Source organism: Coturnix japonica, chromosome 10 (genome assembly GCF_054131305.1).
Source record: "Coturnix japonica strain WE chromosome 10, WE-NBRP24, whole genome shotgun sequence".
Classification (NCBI taxonomy): Eukaryota; Metazoa; Chordata; class Aves; order Galliformes; family Phasianidae; genus Coturnix; species Coturnix japonica.
In genome coordinates, this window is record NC_140672.1 from 27,517,747 (window position 1) to 27,536,945 (window position 19,199).

Below are 19,199 nucleotides of genomic sequence, written 5' to 3' on the forward strand. Positions count from 1 at the left end.
ATCATGAATCCCTTCCCCTGCCCCCATCCCCAAATCCATCACCAATCAACCCCTCCATCCACGGCCCCAAATCCCCCCCTTCCATTTCTAGGAACCAATGAAGCTACATTGTGTGCCTCCGGTGGCACAGTGGTTAAGGACGCCACTTTGCAACACCAGAGGCCCGGGTTCAAATCCCCCCTGTGTCGCAAGTGGTAGAAGTGCCGCTCTGCTACACAGGAGGCTCAAATCCTGGGGGTTGGACTCGATGATCTCTAAGGTCCCTTCCAACCCGCATGAGACTGTGATACTCTGATACATCCATGGCCCCAGATCCATCTCCAATGAACCTTTATTCACAGCCCCAAATTCATCCCTCCATTTAGAGGAACCAATGAACCCCTTTATCCACAGCCCCAAATCCATCTCCAATGTACCTCCACCCATGACCCCAAACCCATCACCAATGAACCTTCATCCACCACCCCAAATCCATCCCTTCCATTTATAGGAACCAACAAACCCCTTCATTGATGGCCCCAAATCCTTCCCTTCCATTTATAGGAATCAATTAACCCTTCCATCCCATCCCCAACCCCCCACTTCCCCCTTCAGCCTCAACGCACAGAACTGACACATTGTGGGCCTAAAAATGAACCCAAAATCCAAACCCTAAATAAACAGGCCCAAAATGATGCAAAATGAACCCAAAACCAGACCCCAAATTAAGCCGTGGGGCTTCCAAACTCCACCTCAGCACCTTCCCACCTTTGGCTGCTTGATGCCCCCCATGGCAGCAGCTCTCCTGCCCTGCTGCAGCCTGTAGAGCATCTCCCCCCGGTTCCCCCTCATCTTTTCCTCATAGCTTCGGCCCTTTAAGGTCACGACGTCGCCATATTCCTCCTTCAGCTTCTTCATCACAGCCTTCAGTTCCCCTTCGTACCTCGTGAGCTCTGCGTTCAGCTGTTGCCGTGTCTCACCAGGCCATGATGGGAGCCCATGTTGGCCTTGGAAGCCATTGGGGTTGGAGTCTGGGATCCCACGTTGACCTATAAAGAAGCCATTGGGGTTGGAGTCACGGCCACCCAGGAGGGGGGTTGAAGGCAGAGCACAGATGAGGGTCCTGCATCCTGAAGGAGCATCTGGTACAGAGCAGACACATCTGAAGGATGAGCTCCAGCATGGCTGGCACCAACAAGGAGCAACCCAGGATGAGCAAGAACGGCCCCAGGGTGGGAACTGCCTCTGGACAGACATGCAGTGACACTGAAGGTACACGTGCCCACAGCCACCAAGGGAGTGGTGCTGCAGCCAGTCTTGGGATGGAAATGGCACTTTCCATCTGCCACCTCCATCCTGCCCAGCAGTGGGAGGGGTGCCAGGAAGCAGCAGATGCAGAATGTGACCTGCTTTTATTTTAATCTCCAGAGCGAGTTGCCATCTGGGATGCGGTGGCCGCCTTTGTATGAGAGAATCATGGAACAATTGGAGCAGGAAGGAACCCCAAAAGGGCACCCGGTCCCACCGCCCTGCGGGGAACAGGGACACCTACCTCCAGATGAGGTTGCTCTGAGCCTGGTCCAGCCTGGCCTTGAAAGCCTGTCTGGGCACCCACCACCTCTCTGGGCAAGACATCCCAGTGCCTCACCACCCTCCAGCCAAATCCTTCTTCCTCCCATCCAAAGCCAATCTTCCCTCTTTCTGCCTGAAACTGTTTCCCCTCCTCCTATCCCAAGTGACCCTGCTAACAGCTTTAGAAAGCCTTCATGCAGCATGAAAACATGCCTGTGAGCAAACAAGCAGAGAGAGCAGCAAGGATTGCTGTTGCACTGCGTCACGCCGCTCACTGCCCTCTCCTCCCTTACCAACTCCCCAAAATAAAGCCCACCCCCCCCCCTTCAATATATACTCATTAATAACACACACACACACACCCCTTATATAGAAACCCAGAACGCAGCGTTGGGTGCGGCGCAGCCCCGGGGCAGGAAGCGCTGATGATGGGAGGGGGCCGGGCCATATACACTCATATGGGCCCGCCCCTAAGCTCTGCCCCCCTGCACGGAAGGACACAAAGTTCCCCTGTCGTGGCTGTGGGTGACCACTAGGGGGCACCGTAGGCATAAAGATTGCCCCCCACGTCCCTTCCCCTTCAACCCAATTTGGTTCCAAAGAGACCCCCCCGCCCCCCCCATTAAACTGGGGTCTTAGAGTGCCCCCACTGACTCCAAATACCTCCCCCAACCCACCCTATAGACCCCAAACCCACCCCACTGCACCCTAATCCCACCCCACAGCCCCCAAACACCCCCCCAAGCCCACCTTAAAACACCCAAAGTCCACCCCATAACCCCCAGATACCCCCCAAACCCACCCTATGGCCCCAAAATCCACCCCTCAGCCCCCAAATACTCCCTTAAACCTACAATATAGACCCCAAACCCACCCCACTGCACCCTAATCCCACCCCACAGCCCCCAAACACCCCCCAAGCCCACCTTAAAACCCCCAAAGGCCACCCCATAACCCCCAGATACCCCCCAAACCCACCCTATGGACCCCAAATCCATCCCTCAGCCCCCAAATACCCCCTTAAACCCACCCTATGGATCTCAAATCCACCCCTTAGCTCCAAAATACCCCCTTAAACCATGCTGGAGCCTTGGGGGCGGCTGTTGGCGGCCCTCAGCCCACAAACCTCTTCCGCTCCCTCTGCCGTTCCCCCCCCTCCGCCCCACGCAACCAGGTCAGGCCTCTCCGGTCTCCACTCCCCTTTCCCCCCATTATCCCCAATGGGTCCGTGCCGTAACCCGCTCCCCCGGAGGGAACGCGTGCTCTGCGGAAATGAGTCCCCTGGGAAACGCGATCCGCTTCACTGGCGTTCCGCCCTTGCTTTGGTTCCTACGGCCTACAGAGCCGGAGGAAGGTGATCCCGGGAAGGGGGGGGGGTGGTGTCCTCAGAGGAGTGGGGACGTGTCAGCTGTGTCTCCACGGAGGGCTGTGTGTCCCCCCCCTACAGGTGGAGCTGCTGCTGCTGCTGCTCGTGTACCCCCGTGGGCGCCCCCCCCCACCACCCAAAACGAAGGGGGGCTGCGGGGATACCTGAGAGTATTGGCTCGGGCGCCCGGCCCCCCCCGGCCCAAAGCGTGCAGCCGCTACCTGCGGCGTTTGGCTGCCCGGAGCCTGGGGGGGTTACAGGAGGGCTTTGGCACGATGGGGAGCCCCGGAGGGGGGTTACGGCTTTGCCTCCGTTTGGAGCCCGACAACGCGACCCCCCCTCATCGCCTCCACATCCTGCCGGTGCTGCTGCAGGTGGGGGGGGGGGCTCAGGGCTGATCGGTGCGGTTGGAGTCGGGGGCAGCAGAATTAAGGCTCACCCTGCGCCCCTCCCGGTTTCCCCCCCACCCCCCACTCCTCCCGGTCAATGCCCTATTCAGCTCCTAAGGCCCCGGGCGATGGGGGGTGTCTCCGACTCCTCTTTGCCCCCCCTTCCTTTACCCGTAGCGGCTCAATTGCGACCCTCCCCCCACCTTGGGATGCCTCCAGGCAACGCCGCATGTTCGACGCCATGTGGGAAACGCTGGGAGTGGGACCCGAAAGCCAGTTGGTGTGAGAAGGGGCTCGGCCCCCCGCCATCATCACCCCCTTCATGTTCGATGAAGGGGACGGAGATGGGGGGTGGGTGGCGGCCACCTCGTTGCCCCCCCGTGGTCTGGCCATAGGAAATAATTCATCTCGATGGTTTTCTTATGGATTCATTTCCTTCCTCGAGGTTGTCCTGACATTTGGCAATTTCCTTCAGTAGCGTTTTGAGCCTTTTCACTTCTGCATCCTTCTGCTGTAGAAATATCACATTCCAAACAGGACGAACCAGATCATTTTAGAAACAATTACAAGCCAAGTTGCATTTTGGTGTTAAAAACAGCCATAGACTCATAGAATAGCCTGGGTTGAAAAGGACCACAGTGTGCAGGGTCTCCAACCAGCAGACCAGGCTGCCCAGGGCCACATCCAGCCTGGCCTGGAATGCCTCCAGGGATGGAGCATCCACAACCTCCATGGGCACCTGTTCCAGTGTGTCACCACCCTCTGTGTGAAAAACATCAACCTAATATCCAACCTAAACGTCCCCATATAACTTTAAAACCATTCCCCCTTGTCCTATCACTATCCACCCTTGTAAACAGCCATTCCCCTGCCTGTTTATATGCTCCTTTCAAATACTAGAAGGCCACAGCGAGGTTTCCCTGGAACCTTCTCTTCTCCAAGCACAACAAGCCCAGTTCCCTCAACCTGTCCTCACAGGAAAGGTACTTCAGCCCTCTGATCATCTTACTGGCCCCCCTTAGCGTTATTTGCAATTCTCTTTTGCCTTCCTGCAAGCACACCTGCTTCAGGGCACATTTCATCCCACTGTTAGGCCTTGTAAGAAGCACTATGGCAAGTCCATATGCAGAAAACACTGGCATTCCATTCACTAACAGAGAAACTATTCTGCCCTTGCTCCTGACTCTTGTCCCTGCCTCCTCCTGCACTGGGCAGTGTTTGTGGGCAATGAAAGAAATACCCACATTCTGGAAAATACAGACAAAAAAGAAACAGGCAGAAAAGCGGCACTAACACTTTGTCACTGGTGGGAATCTCCACAGAAAGTGCTGTGCTAAAGGTGTGAGGTTAAGGGATCATCACTGTCACGATAAAAGTCACAGCATGGAAGATTTAGCGATGGCGTGCTGACTAGAAGGAAAAAACAACACTTACCTTGGAGCTTGTTCATTTTCTCTCCTATCATCGGATATCTTCTCATCATCTACGTAGCTCTGAGGTTGGCCAAAGCCTGTTGCCATGAGCTTTGCTAAACGCAACAGTGCTGTGGCTCAGAGGTATTACACCGGCACATAGCATAGGAGAACTCCATAACCCAAGTGTCAAGGGAAGAAGAAAGGGGAACTGTTACAATTAATTACGTTCACTAAATTGATAATTGTAGGCTTCTTGTCACACACTACTGCCTACAGCAAAACAGCACAGATGCTGACAACTGTGATTTCTGCATACAAGCAACCACTCGAGGCTGAGCACACTCTCCTGTCCCTTTGCCATGTCTAGAAAGACCCAGAAGAGCTCAGTGTTCTCTTGCTGTTAGTTTACATCCTCCAAGCACTTCCAAAGGCACGCTGCTCTGTAGAAAAAGCTGAGCTGCCCAGAAAGTTTGTGCAGGAAGAAGGCAGCAGTATCAGTGCACGTCATCCTGGGGGATCTGAAAGCATTTGTGAAGAGAACACAGAAAGAAGAGGGAAGAGAGCAAAACCAACAGGCACTAGCACTGCTGCCCACAGGGGGCGGGGCTTGAGGCAGGGCCTGTGCCAGAGGGGGGCCTGGCACAGTTAGGGCCAGCTCAGGGCCCAGAGCAGAGGGGGAGCAGGCAGAGGCAGGGCCTTGGGGCCCAGGATGGAGGAGGACCAGGCACAGCTGGGGCCAGCTCAGGGCCCAGAGCAGAGGGGGACCAGGCACAGCTGAGGCCACTGCAGGGCCCAGGTGAGAGGGGAACCCAGCACAGTCGGGGCTGCTTTGGGGCCTGGGCCGGAAGGGGGCCGGGCACAGCCAGGGCCTATCCCCCTTTTTTGCACATATGAAATGCTCCCAGCTGTGCTGCACAGCAGAACATCTCTCAATGGAGATGAAAGCCTGTGAAATGAAAGAATCCTTTCTTATTTCTTTCACATTTGTGTTTGTTGACTGCAGTTCCAACCAGGTGGACTCGCAGTGTCTTGCAAGTGCCACCTGGAAGCAGGTACAGACTGGAGACACAGCACCCTCAATGTCCAGGTGAGTAACAGCAGCCAAGGAGGCCTTTGGGCTCTGCAGGGTCCAAGTGTGGAGCATTACACACAGGAACAGCTGAGTATAAAGACAGTGGCAGAGCTGCAGAGCTTGCCATAGTAGGGAGGCACAGTGGCTCAGCTCATTTCCCACAGTAACACAGGAAATAAGAGCCATGAGGGAAATGCAGATGCCTTCTGCCCCCATCAGAGGGGAGGAATGAGCTGCACTTCCACAGAGACATTCCTCTCACAGCCACTCACACCTCAGGTGTGGAGGGACGAGCTGGGGCTGCTGGTGGCAGCTGTGGAACACTGCCATCTGTGGTGCTCCATCCTACCTTGGAGGTGGGCATGTAGAGCTGAGGACCTTTGTCACTGCACAAATGACTGCAAGCAGAGATGTAGCAGAGGGAACATAAAGCATTTAATAACTTATACAAAGCAGTGAGTAATAGAAATGACAATATTTCCAACCAAATATCCCCCATCCTAACAGTCATATCTGATCTCTACAATCCCACCCAAACAATTTCCCAGCCCCCTCCAATTCCTCCTCACTATCCCACCCCTGAATTTCCCTCCCCCAATTCCCACACAGTAATTGCCCACACTAATTACCAGCATGCAGGGCATGGGGAACACCTGTTCCTTGTGTGCAGACACCTGGAAAAAAAAGAAGTGGCAGGGAACTGGGGGTCTGTAGCAGGTTGTGGAGGCTCTGCATAGAACGTAACCCCAGACCACAACCCCATCAGCTGCTGGAGCAGCATCATCCCTGTCATTGGGGGATGTTGCCAGTGGTGGACAGGGACACAGGGAGAAGCCACACCTTGGTGTAGCTCTGATCTGCTCATGTCCAGTCCAATCCTCTATAGCACTTTCCATCTTCTGTCCTTTGTTCTTAACCGTATCCTTCCTTCTCTTCTGCTCTTTTCCTTTCTTTTAGGTGTCTTACCTGTATCTGCTTTTCCCCTCTTCTGTTCTTTTACTGCTCTGGTCAGCATCCAGTGTCTGCACCGCAACTCTAGGTTTTGGGATGGAGAAAGGTACACAGGGCATAGATTTGTACAAGAAAAGCTCTCTTGCTGTGCCCAACAGATGACAAAAAGGAACCCTCAGGACCACAAAGGCAGCTTGTTTCTCCAAAGGCCACAGCGTAAGCTCGTGTAACTGGGAAGGACTCTGTTATACATCTCCTGAAAGTGCCTTTGAATTAATAATTTTCTGGTCTTGTTTCCAATTGTTGCTCAGAGGAAATGAGGTTTTTATCCTTGTATCTTTGCAGGAAGACAGAGAGGAGGGAACCTGTCTGGTGAAATGCTCAGGTGCTGTTTCCTTCCTTGCACCAACAGCCTGTTTGTGTCCATGCGATGCCAGTTGTCCTCCTGACAGTTTCTACCGGTCCTTCTCCGAGTCCTTCTGCTAAGCACTGCTATTTCTGTATCCTCGGGGCCCTGTTAGGACTAAAAAGAGGAGCGGATAACAGACGGAAGGATCTGGCCTTCTGCTGGGTGAAAGCCGCCTGCATGTCCTGTTCCTGCTTTCTCTTTTCCCCAGGTGGCATTGTGCTTCCCAAGGAGCATATGGACCTTTTAGATGGGAGTGCGCAGCAAGGAACACATGGGGTCTCAGCTTCCTCCGTGCTCTACATCTGAGTGAGGGACACTGTGACCTGCTCAGGAGGCAAGATGTCATGTCAGGGAGGTGTGTTTTCCTTGTTGTTTTTTATCATCTGTGCTTTGCTTTGCTGTGTTATTTTTTTTCCTTTGCAGTTCTATGGTTTTCTTTCCTATTTGGTGTTTTCTATGTCGTGTTTTTTTTTGTTTTTTGTTTTTTGTTTTTTGTTTTTTGTTTTTTGTTTTTTGTTTTTTTAATAAGTTTTTTTCTGTTTTTCCTTGTCTTAGTTTTTTTCTTTTGTTTGATTTATCATTTTTTCTTTGCTTTTATTATTATTATTATTTTTAATTCTGTGTTATTTCCTAAAATCCTTCATGGTTTATTTGTTGTTGTGTTTTTCATCTATGTTTTGCTATTTTTCTTTATATACGCTGTATGAGAACTGTTGAATCACAGTCTGAGCCACTGATTATCACCTAGGGAAGGGACCTGGTCAGCCCTGGTTAGTGCAGGTGAGGCCAATGCAGCTGAGTGACTGGAAGGGATGGAGCCTGGCTACACCTCTCTTACAGCTCATTTTTGAAGGCTGACTGCCCCTGGGTGGAATTTTTTTTTGATGGTTTCTCCTCTGTGGAGTTTGTTCTGTGCACTTCCATCCTCAGTGGTGGGTGAGCCATTCTTTCCTTACCTTTGTAGTATATTCACACTGTGCTAGTCTTTCTGTTGTTACAGATAGCATGTGTTTTTTTTTCTATTTGTTTTCTGTGGTTTTTTAAACTTTGATTCCCTGGTTTTTGGCTTGCTTTTTTTCTTTATATTTCTTTTTTTTTTTTCTTTTTCTTTTTTTTTTTTTTTTTTGCTGTGTCCTATTTTGCTTTACGGTGACATTTGCAAGAGACTGTGAATTCTCCTGGTTCAAATTGCAGTTGGCTTAATCAAATGTGTAAGAAATATATAAGGGCTGCTGAGGCCAGGCTGGAGTTGCATTTCTTTATGAACTGGGGTGTTGCTGCGGATGCGTTTCTCTCCTGTTTTGTCTCTTTTGCGGCTGTTCAAGAATATTAGATTGTGCTATGTCAGTGTTTGTTGCCATCCTGCTTTCTCTTCTCTGTCTTGCAGGTCAGCTTGTGCTAGAAGTCAGTGGTATCACTGTATGAATGGAGGTCAGTTTAGGAGCAGCTGCTGATGGAAGGAATCAAGACCAGGCTAATAAATGGAAGCATCTCCTGGTAAGGTGTCAGAGGTGGCAGTAATGATGTCTGTCATCGTTAAAACCAGAGGGCAGGCTCATCTGAGTGCTTGCTGACTGATACTTCGGAGTATCTCGTTCTCCAGCTGAACGATAAGAAAGCTAAATATGCTGAGCCATTACAGCTTGTGCTGAAGTTGTGAATGTGCTCCCAGATGTTTCCTTTAGTGGTAAATCATGTTCTGGCACTGTGGTAGTCCTATCTCTGGCATGATCTGGAGCACCGTGTCTTGTTGCGAGCCTTGTGTGCCTGTTTCCATGAACCTTGCTTTCTTTCTCTCTTCAGAGTAAGGGCAGGGTGCTTCCTTGCTTTTGGTGGATTCATCCAGGAGGCTGTCAGAAGGCCAAATGCAATGTTCATTACATGGAGGGACAGGATGGGAATGGACTGTCGTTGCCACCAGGCAAAAGTGAGTTTCTTATGTCATGAATGATATAATTTTGATTATTCTGAGCAGTTGCAGTGTGGTAGAGGATGTCACGAAACCATTTATTTGGGAGCGCAGGGAAGAGTCATGAGAACCGAAACCGTAGTTTCTGTTTTGGCTGTCAAAATGGTGGAGTTTCTTTGGGAGGGCAATAGCTGGGCTTCCTGTTAGCAGGCCCCCTCTGAGAGATTGGGCTTTGCTTGCTGCTTTGCTGTGCCTACCTGCCTGCTCCCTGTGCTTGTTCCTTTTACATTTCAGTGCTTCTTTTCCCTTGCTTTGATGCTTTTCCCTTTCAGGGCTTCTTTTCTCTTTCAGTGCTGCCTTTGCCCTTTATGTACTCCTTTTCCCTATCAGTGTTACTTTATGCTGTTCCTTTCCCTTTCGGGGCTCCTTTTCCCTTTAAGGGCTGCTTTTCTTTGCTTATTTTCTTTTTCAGGGCTGCTTTATCCTTTCAGGGCTGATTTCCTTTGCTTATTTTCTTTTTCAGGGCTCCTTTTCCCTTTCAGGGCTCCTTTTCCCTTTCAGGGCTCCTTTTCTTTATCAGTTCTGCTTCTCCCTTTCAGGGCTGCATTTTCTTGTTCCTTTTCCCTTTCACTGCTGCTTTTCCATTTCACTGCCGCTTTTCCCTTTCATGCTGCTTTTCCCTATTAGTCTTGCTTTTCCCATTCATTGCTGCTTTTCCCTTTTATTCTTGCTTTTCCCGTTCACTGCTGCTTTTCCCTTTCACTGCTGCTTTTCCCTTTCACTGCTGCTTTTCCCTTTCACTGCTGCTTTTCCCATTCCATGCTGCTTTTCCCTTTTAGTCTTGATTTTCCCTTTTAGTCTTGCATTTCCCTCTCACTGCTGCTTTTCCCTTTTAGTCTTGCTTTTCCCTTTTAGTCTTGCATTTCCTTTTCACTGCTGCTTTTCCCTTTTAGTCTTGCTTTTCCCTTTTAGTCTTGCTTTTCCCTTTCACTGCTGGTTTTCCCTTTCAGTCTTGCTTTTCCCTTTCTGTTCTGCTCTTCCCTTTCACTGCTGCTTTTCCCTTTCACTGCTGCTCTTCCCTTTCACTGCTGCTCTTCCCTTTCACTGCTGCTTTTCCCTTTCACTGCTGCACTTCCCTTTCACTACTGCTTTTCCCTTTCACTGTGGCTCTTCCCTTTCACTGCTGATTTTCCCTTTCACTGCTGCTTTTCCTTTTCACTGCTGCTCTTCCCTTTCACTGCTGCTTTTCCCTTTCACTGCTGCTTTTCCCTTTTCACTGCTGATTTTCCTTTCACTGCTGATTTTCCCTTTTAGTCTTGCTTTTCCCTTTTAGTCTTGCTTTTCCCTTTCAGTCTTGCTTTTCCCTTTCACTGCTGCTTTTCACTTTCACTGCTGCTCTTCCCTTTCACTGCTGCACTTCCCTTTCTCTGCTGCTTTTCCCTTTCTCTGCTGCTTTTCCCTTTCACTGCTGCTTTTCCTTTCACTCGTGCTTTTCCCATTCACTGCTGCTCTTCCCTTTAACTGCAGCTCTTCCCTTTCACTGCAGCTCTTCCCTTTCACTGCTGCTCTTCCCTTTCACTTCTGATTTTCCCATTCACTGCTGCTTTTCCCTTTCACTGCTGTTTTTCCTTTTAGTCTTGCTTTTCCCGTTCACTCTGCTTTTCCCTTTCACTGCTGCTTTTCCCTTTCACTGTTGCTTTTACCTTTCACTGCTGCTTTTCCCTTTCACTGCAGATTTTTCCCTTCACTGCTGCTTTTCCCTTTCACTGCTGCTTTTCCCTTTCACTGCTGCTTTTCCTTTTTATTCTTTATTTTCCCTTTCACTGCTGCTTTTCCCTTTCACTGCTGCTTTTCCCTTTCACTGCTGTTTTCCCTTCCCCTGCTGCTTTTCCCTTTCACTGCTGCTCTTCCCTTTCACTGCTGCTTTTCCTTTTTATTCTTGATTTTCCCTTTCACTGCAGCTCTTCCCTTTCACTGCAGCTCTTCCCTTTCACTGCTGCTTTTCCCTTTCACTGCTGTTTTCCCTTCCCCTGCTGCTTTTCCCTTTCACTGCTGCTATTCCCTTTCACTGCTGCTTTTCCTTTTTATTCTTGATTTTCCCTTTCACTGCTGCTTTTCCCTTTCACTGCTGCTTTTCCCTTTTAGTCTTGCTTTTCCCTTTCACTGCTGCTCTTCCCTTTCACTGCTGCTCTTCCCTTTAATTGCTGCTTTTCCCTTTCACTGCTGCTTTTCCCTTCCCCTGCTGCTTTTCCCTTTCACTGCTGCTCTTCCCTTTCACTGCTGCTTTTCGCTTTTAGTCCTGCTTTTCCCTTTTAGTCTTGCTTTTCCCTTTCTCTGCTGCTTTTCCCATTCACTGCTGCTTTTCCCTTACACTGCTGCTTTTCCCTTTCACTGCTGCTTTTCCTTTTTATTCTTTATTTTCCGTTTCACTGCTGCTTTTCCCTTTTAGTCTTGCTTTTTCCTTTCACTGCTGCTTTTCCCTTTCACTGCTGCTTTTCCCTTCCCCTGCTGCTTTTCCCTTTCACTGCTGCTTTTCCCTTTCACTGCTGCTCTTCCCTTTCACTGCTGCTTTTCGCTTTTAGTCCTGCTTTTCCCTTTTTGTCTTGCTTTTACCTTTCTCTGCTGCTTTTCCCATTCACTGCTGCTTTTCCCTTACACTGCTGCTTTTCCCTTTCACTGCTGCTTTTCCTTTTTATTCTTTATTTTCCCTTTCACTGCTGCTTTTCCCTTTTAGTCTTGCTTTTTCCTTTCACTGCTGCTTTTCCCTTCCCCTGCTGCTTTTCCCTTTCACTGCTGCTTTTCCCTTTCACTGCTGCTCTTCCCTTTCACTGCTGCTTTTCGCTTTTAGTCCTGCTTTTCCCTTTTTGTCTTGCTTTTCCCTTTCTCTGCTGCTTTTCCCATTCACTGCTGCTTTTCCCTTACACTGCTGCTTTTCCCTTTCACTGCTGCTTTTCCTTTTCATGCTGCTTTTCCCTTTAACTGCTGCTTTTCCCGTTCACTGCTGCTTTTCCCTTTCACTGCTGCTTTTCCTTTTTATTCTTGATTTTTCCCTTTCACTGCTGCTTTTCCCTTTCACTGCTGCTTTTCCCTTTCACTGCTGCTTTTCCCTTCCCCTGCTGCTTTTCCCTTTCACTGCTGCTCTTCCCTTTCACTGCTGCTTTTCGCTTTTAGTCCTGCTTTTCCCTTTTAGTCTTGCTTTTCCCTTTCACTGCTGCTTTTCCTTTTTATTCTTTATTTTCCCTTTCACTGCTGCTTTTCCCTTTTAGTCTTGCTTTTTCCTTTCACTGCTGCTTTTCCCTTTCACTGCTGCTTTTCCCTTTCACTGCTGCTCTTCCCTTTCACTGCTGCTTTTCCCTTTTTGTCTTGCTTTTCCCTTTTTGTCCTGCTTTTCCCTTTCTCTGCTGCTTTTCCCATTCACTGCTGCTTTTCCTTTTTATTCTTTATTTTCCCTTTCACTGCTGATTTTCCCTTTTAGTCTTGCTTTTCTTTTTCACTCTTGCTTTTCCCTTTTAGTCTTGCTTTTCCTTTTCAGTCTTGCTTTTCCCTTTCACTGCTGCTTTTCTCATTCACTGCTGCTCTTCCCTTTCACTGCTGCACTTCCCTTTCTCTGCTGCTTTTCCCTTTCACTGCTGCTTTACCCTTTCACTGCTGATTTTCCCTTTCACTGCTGCTTTTCCTTTTTATTCTTGATTTTCCCATTCACTGCTGCTTTTCCCTTTCACTGCTGCTTTTCCCTTTTAGTCTTGCTTTTCCCTTTCACTGCTGCTCTTCCCTTTCACTGCTGCTCTTCCCTTTCATTGCTGCTCTTCCCTTTCATTGCTGCTTTTCCCTTTCACTGCTGCTTTTCCCTTCCCCTGCTGCTTTTCCCTTCCCCTGCTGCTTTTCCCTTACACTGCTGCTTTTCCCTTTCACTGCTGCTTTTCCTTTTTATTCTTTATTTTCCCTTTCACTGCTGCTTTTCCCTTTTAGTCTTGCTTTTTCCTTTCACTGCTGCTTTTCCCTTTCACTGCTGCTTTTCCTTTTCACTGCTGCTTTTCCCTTCCCCTGCTGCTTTTCCCTTTCACTGCTGCTCTTCCCTTTCACTGCTGCTTTTCGCTTTTAGTCCTGCTTTTCCCATTTAGTCTTGCTTTTCCCTTTCTCTGCTGCTTTTCCCTGTCACTGCTGCTTTTCCCTTTCACTGCTGCTTTTCCTTTTCACTGCTGCTTTTCCCTTCCCCTGCTGCTTTTACCTTTCACTGCTGCTCTTCCCTTTCACTGCTGCTTTTCGCTTTTAGTCCTGCTTTTCCCATTTAGTCTTGCTTTTCCCTTTCTCTGCTGCTTTTCCCTTTCACTGCTTCTTTTCCCTTTCACTGCTGCTTTTCCCATTCACTGCTGCTTTTCCCTTTCACTGCTGCTTTTCCTTTTTATTCTTTATTTTCCCTTTCACTGCTTCTTTTCCCTTTCACTGCTGCTTTTCCCTTTCACTGCTGATTTTCCCTTTCACTGCTGCTTTTGCCTTTTAGTCTTGCTTTTCCCTTTTAGTCTTGCTTTTCCCTTTCTCTACTGCTTTTCCCTTACACTGCTGCTTTTCCCTTACACTGCTGCTTTTCCCTGTCACTGCTGCTTTTCCTTTTTATTCTTTATTTTCCCTTTCACTGCTGCTTTTCCCTTTTAGTCTTGCTTTTTCCTTTCACTGCTGCTTTTCCCTTTCACTGCTGCTTTTCCCTTCCCCTACTGCTTTTCCCTTTCACTGCTGCTCTTCCCTTTCACTGCTGCTTTTCGCTTTTAGTCCTGCTTTTCCCATTTAGTCTTGCTTTTCCCTTTCTCTGCTGCTTTTCCCTTTCACTGCTGCTCTTCCCTTTCACTGCTGCTTTTCGCTTTTAGTCCTGCTTTTCCCTTTTTGTCTTGCTTTTCCCTTTCTCTGCTGCTTTTCCCATTCACTGCTGCTTTTCCCTTTCTCTGCTGCTTTTCCCATTCACTGCTGCTTTTCCCATTCACTGCTGCTCTTCCCTTTCATTGCTGCTTTTCCCTTCCCCTGCTGCTTTTCCCTTTCACTGCTGCTTTTCCCTTTCACTGCTGCTTTTCCCTTTCACTGCTGCTCTTCCCTTTCACTGCTGCTTTTCGCTTTTAGTCCTGCTTTTCCCTTTTTGTCTTGCTTTTCCCTTTCTCTGCTGCTTTTCCCATTCACTGCTGCTTTTCCCTTTCACTGCTGCTTTTCCCTTTCACTGCTGCTTTTCCTTTTTATTCTTTATTTTCCCTTTCACTGCTGATTTTCCCTTTTAGTCTTGCTTTTCTTTTTCACTCTTGCTTTTCCCTTTTAGTCTTGCTTTTCCTTTGCAGTCTTTCTTTTCCCTTTCTCTGCTGCTTTTCTCTTTCACTGCTGCTCTTCCCTTTCACTGCTGAACTTCCCTTTCTCTGCTGCTTTTCCCTTTCACTGCTGCTTTTCCCATTCACTGCTGCTTTTCCCATTCACTGCTGCTTTTCACATTCACTGCTGCTTTTCCCATTCACTGCTGCTCTTCCCTTTCACTGCAGCTCTTCCCTTTCACTGCAGCTCTTCCCTTTCACTGCAGCTCTTCCCTTTCACTGCTGCTCTTCCCTTTCATTGCTTCTTTTCGCTTTTAGTCCTGCTTTTCCCTTTTAGTCTTGCTTTTCCCTTTCTCTGCTGCTTTTCCCATTCACTGCTGAACTTCCCTTTCTCTACTGCTTTTCCCTTTCTCTGCTGCTTTTCCCATTCACTGCTGCTTTTCCCATTCACTGCTGCTTTTCCCATTCACTGCTGCTCTTCCCTTTCACTGCAGCTCTTCCCTTTCACTGCAGCTCTTCCCTTTCACTGCTGCTCTTCCCTTTCATTGCTGCTTTTCGCTTTTAGTCCTGCTTTTCACTTTTAGTCTTGCTTTTCCTTTTCTCTGCTGCTTTTCCCATTCACTGCGGCATTTCCCTTACACATCTGCTTTTCCCTTTCATTGCTGCTTTTCCCTTTCACTGCTGCTTTTCCTTTTTATTCTTGATTTTCCCTTTCACTGCTGCTTTTCCCTTTCACTGCTGCTTTTCCCTTTCACTGCTGCTTTTCCCTTCCCCTGCTGCTTGTCCGTTTCACGGCTGCTCTTCCCTTTTAGTCTTGCTTTTTCCTTTCACTGCTGCTTTTCCCTTCCCCTTCTGCTTTTCCCTTTCACTGCTGCTTTTCGCTTTTAGTCCTGCTTTTCCCTTTTAGTCTTGCTTTTCCCTTTCTCTGGTGCTTTTCCCATTCACTGCTGCTTTTCCCTTACACTGCTGCTTTTCCCTTTCACTGCTGCTTTTCCTTTTTATTCTTTATTTTCCCTTTCACTGCTACTTTTCCCTTTTAGTCTTGCTTTTTCCTTTCACTGCTGCTTTTCCCTGCCGCTGCTGCTTTTCCCTTTCACTGCTGCTTTTCCCTTTCACTGCTGCTCTTCCCTTTCACTGCTGCATTTCGCTTTTAGTCCTGCTTTTCCCTTTTTGTCTTGCTTTTCCCTTTCATTGCTGCTTTTCCCTTTCACTGCTGCTTTTCCCTTTCACTGCTGCTTTTCCCTTTCACTGCTGCTTTTCCCTTTCATGCTGCTTTTCCCTTTCACTGCTGATTTTCCCGTTCACTGCTGCTTTTCCCTTTCACTGCTGCTTTTCCTTTTTATTCTTGATTTTCCCTTTCACTGCTGCTTTTCACTTTCACTGCTGCTTTTCCCTTTCACTGCTGCTTTTCCCTTCCCCTGCTGCTTTTCCCTTTCACTGCTGCTCTTCCCTTTCACTGCTGCTTTTTGCTTTTAGTCCTGCTTTTTCCTTTTAGTCTTGCTTTTCCCTTTCTCTGCTGCTTTTCCCATTCACTGCTGCTTTTCCCTTACACTGCTGCTTTTCCCTTTCACTGCTGCTTTTCCTTTTTATTCTTTATTTTCCCTTTCACTGCTGCTTTTCACTTTTAGTCTTGCTTTTTCCTTTCACTGCTGCTTTTCCCTTTCACTGCTGCTTTTCCCTTTCACTGCTGCTCTTCCCTTTCACTGCTGCTTTTACCTTTCAATGCTGCTCTTCCCTTTCACTGCTGCTTTTCCCTTTTTGTCTTGCTTTTCCCTTTTTGTCTTGCTTTTCCCTTTCTCTGCTGCTTTTCCCATTCACTGCTGCTTTTCCCTTTCACTGCTGCTTTTCCCTTTCACTGCTGCTTTTCCCTTTCACTGCTGCTTTTCCCATTCACTGCTGCTTTTCCCTTTCTCTGCTGCTTTTCCCATTCACTGCTGCTTTTCCCATTCACTGCTGCTTTTCCCTTTCACTGCTGCTTTTCCCTTTCACTGCTGCTTTTCCCTTTCACTGCTGCTTTTCCTTTTTATTCTTTATTTTCCCTTTCACTGCTGATTTTCCCTTTTAGTCTTGCTTTTCTTTTTCACTCTTGCTTTTCCCTTTTAGTCTTGCTTTTCCTTTTCAGTCTTGCTTTTCCCTTTCACTGCTGCTTTTCTCTTTCACTGCTGCTCTTACCTTTCACTGCTGCACTTCCCTTTCTCTGCTGCTTTTCCCTTTCTCTGCTGCTTTTCCCATTCACTGCTGCTTTTCCCATTCACTGCTGCTTTTCCCTTTCACTGTTGCTTTTCCCTTTTAGTCTTGCTTTTCCCTTTTAGTCTTGCTTGTCCCTTTCACTGCTTCTTTTCCCTTTCACTGCTGCTTTTCCCTTTCACTGCTGACTTTCCCTTTCACTGCTGCTTTTCCTTTTTATTCTTTATTTTCCCATTCACTGCTGCTTTTCCCATTCACTGCTGCTTTTCCCTTTCACTGCTGCTCTTCCCTTTCACTGCTGCTCTTCCCTTTCACTGCTGCTCTTCCCTTTCATTGCTGCTTTTCCCTTTCACTGCTGCTTTTCCCTTTCACTGCTGCTTTTCCCTTTCACTGCTGCTTTTCCCTTCCCCTGCTGCTTTTACCTTACACTGCTGCTTTTCCCTTTCACTGCTGCTTTTCCTTTTTATTCTGTATTTTCCCTTTCACTGCTGCTTTTCCCTTTTAGTCTTGCTTTTTCCTTTCACTGCTGCTTTTCCCTTTCACTGCTGCTTTTCCCTTCCCCTGCTGCTTTTCCCTTCCCCTGCAGCTTTTCCCTTTCACTGCTGCTTTTCCCTTTCACTGCTGCTCTTCCCTTTCACTGCTGCTTTTCGCTTTTAGTCCTGCTTTTCCCTTTTTTTCTTGCTTTTCCCTTTCTCTGCTGCTTTTCCCATTCACTGCTGCTTTTCCCTTTCACTGCTACTTTTCCCTTTCACTGCTTCTTTTCCTTTTTATTCTTTATTTTCCCTTTCACTGCTGATTTTCCCTTTTAGTCTTGCTTTTCTTTTTCACTCTTGCTTTTCCCTTTTAGTCTTGCTTTTCCTTTTCAGTCTTGCTTTTCCCTTTCACTGCTGCTTTTCTCTTTCACTGCTGCTCTTCCCTTTCACTGCTGCACTTCCCTTTCTCTGCTGCTTTTCCCTTTCTCTGCTGCTTTTCCCATTCACTGCTGCTTTTCCCATTCACTGCTGCTTTTCCCTTTCACTGTTGCTTTTCCCTTTTAGTCTTGCTTTTCCCTTTTCGTCTTGCTTTTCCCTTTCACTGCTGCTTTTCCCTTTCACTGCTGATTTTCCCTTTCACTGCTGCTTTTCCTTTTTCTATTTGATTTTCCCATTCACCGCTGCTTTTCCCTTTTACTGCTGCTTTTCCCTTTTAGTCTTGCATTTCCCTTTCACTGCTGCTCTTCCCTTTCACCGCTGCTCTTCCCTTTCACTGCTGCTCTTCCCGTTCATTGCTGCACTTCCCTTTCTCTGCTGCTTTTCCCTTTCTCTGCTGGTTTTCCCTTTCACTGCTGCTTTTCCCTTTTAGTCCTGCTTTTCCCTTTCTCTGCTGCTTTTCACTTTTATTCTTGCTTTTCCCTTTCACTCGTGCTTTTCCCTTTTAGTCTTGCTTTTCCCTTTTAGTCCTGCTTTTCCCTTTCACTGCTGCTCTTCCCATTCACTGCTGCTCTTCCCTTTCACTACAGCTCTTCCCTTTAACTGCAGCTCTTCCCTTTCACTGCTGCTCTTCCATTTCACTGCTGATTTTCCCATTCACTGCTGCTTTTCCCTTTCACTGCTGCTTTTCCTTTCACTCGTGCTTTTCCCTTTTAGTCTTGCTCTTCCCTTTTAGTCTTTCTTTTCCCTTTTAGTCCTGCTTTTCCCTTTCACTGCTGCTTTTCCCATTCACTGCTGCTCTTCCCTTTAACTGCAGCTCTTCCCTTTCACTGCAGCTCTTCCCTTTCACTGCTGCTCTTCCCTTTCACTGCTGATTTTCCCATTCACTGCTGCTTTTCCCTTTCACTGCTGTCTTTCCCTTTTAGTCTTGCTTTTCCCGTTCACTCTGCTTTTCCCTTTCACTGCTGCTCTTCCCTTTCCCTGCTGCTTTTCCCTTTTAGTCTTGCTTTTCCCTTTCTCTGCTGCTTTTCCCATTCACTGCTGCTTTTCCCTTTCACTGCTGCTTTTCCCTTTCACTGCTGTTTTTCTTTTTAGTCTTGCTTTTCCCGTTCACTCTGCTTTTCCCTTTCTCTGCTGCTTTTCCCTTTCACTGTTGCTTTTACCTTTCACTGCTGCTTTTCCCTTTCACTGCTGATTTTCCTATTCATGCTGCTTTTCCCTTTCACTGCTGCTTTTCCCTTTCACTGCTGCTTTTCCCTTTCACTGCTGCTTTTCCTTTTTATTCTTTATTTTCCCTTTCACTGCTACTTTTCCCTTTCCCTGCTGCTTTTCCCTTTTAGTCTTCCTTTTTCCTTTCACTGCTGCTCTTCCCTTTCACTGCTTTTCTTCCCTTTTACTGCTGCTCTTCCCTTTCACTGCTGCACTTCCCTTTCTCTGCTGCTTTTCCCTTTCTCTGCTGGTTTTCCCTTTCACTGCTGCTTATCCCTTTTAGTCCTGCTTTTTCCTTTCTTTGCTGCTTTTCCCTTTTATTCTTGCTTTTCCCTTTCACTCGTGCTTTTCCCTTTTAGTCTTGCTTTTCCCTTTTAGTCCTGATTTTCCCTTTCACTGCTGCTTTTCCCATTCACTACTGCTCTTCCCTTTCACTGCAGCTCTTCCCTTTCACTGCAGCTCTTCCCTTTCACTGCAGTTCTTCCCTTTCGCTGCTGCTCTTCCCTTTCACTGCTGATTTTCCCATTCACTGCTGCTTTTCCCTTTCA

The 19,199-nt window shown here is 47.9% G+C and overlaps 2 long non-coding RNA genes across 4 annotated transcripts in view; one reads left to right on the plus strand and one right to left on the minus strand.

Moving 5' to 3' along the window:
• Positions 1 to 313: 313 nt before the first annotated feature.
• LOC146759563 (uncharacterized) lies at positions 314 to 5,021 on the minus strand. Of its 2 annotated transcripts, none has more exons than XR_014932461.1 (2): positions 4,741 to 5,021; positions 314 to 1,028 (listed from the first exon to the last, which is right to left on the minus strand). It is a non-coding gene; the product is annotated as an uncharacterized LOC146759563 (long non-coding RNA). The 2 variants fall into 2 exon arrangements; XR_014932462.1 differs by lacking the exon at positions 4,741 to 5,021 and adding an exon at positions 1,532 to 1,852.
• Positions 5,022 to 5,762: 741 nt separating this feature from the next.
• The window catches only part of LOC146759564 (uncharacterized), a 108,313-nt gene continuing 94,876 nt past the window's right edge, over positions 5,763 to 19,199 (plus strand). The window contains exons 1-4 of one of the 2 annotated variants that reach the window (XR_014932479.1): positions 5,763 to 5,808; positions 7,090 to 7,508; positions 8,541 to 8,650; positions 8,957 to 9,080. This is a non-coding gene — a long non-coding RNA (uncharacterized LOC146759564). Of the gene's footprint in view, positions 5,809 to 6,136; positions 7,509 to 8,540; positions 8,651 to 8,956; positions 9,081 to 19,199 lie in introns of those variants that run through there. The other variant, XR_014932478.1, reaches the window with a different exon arrangement.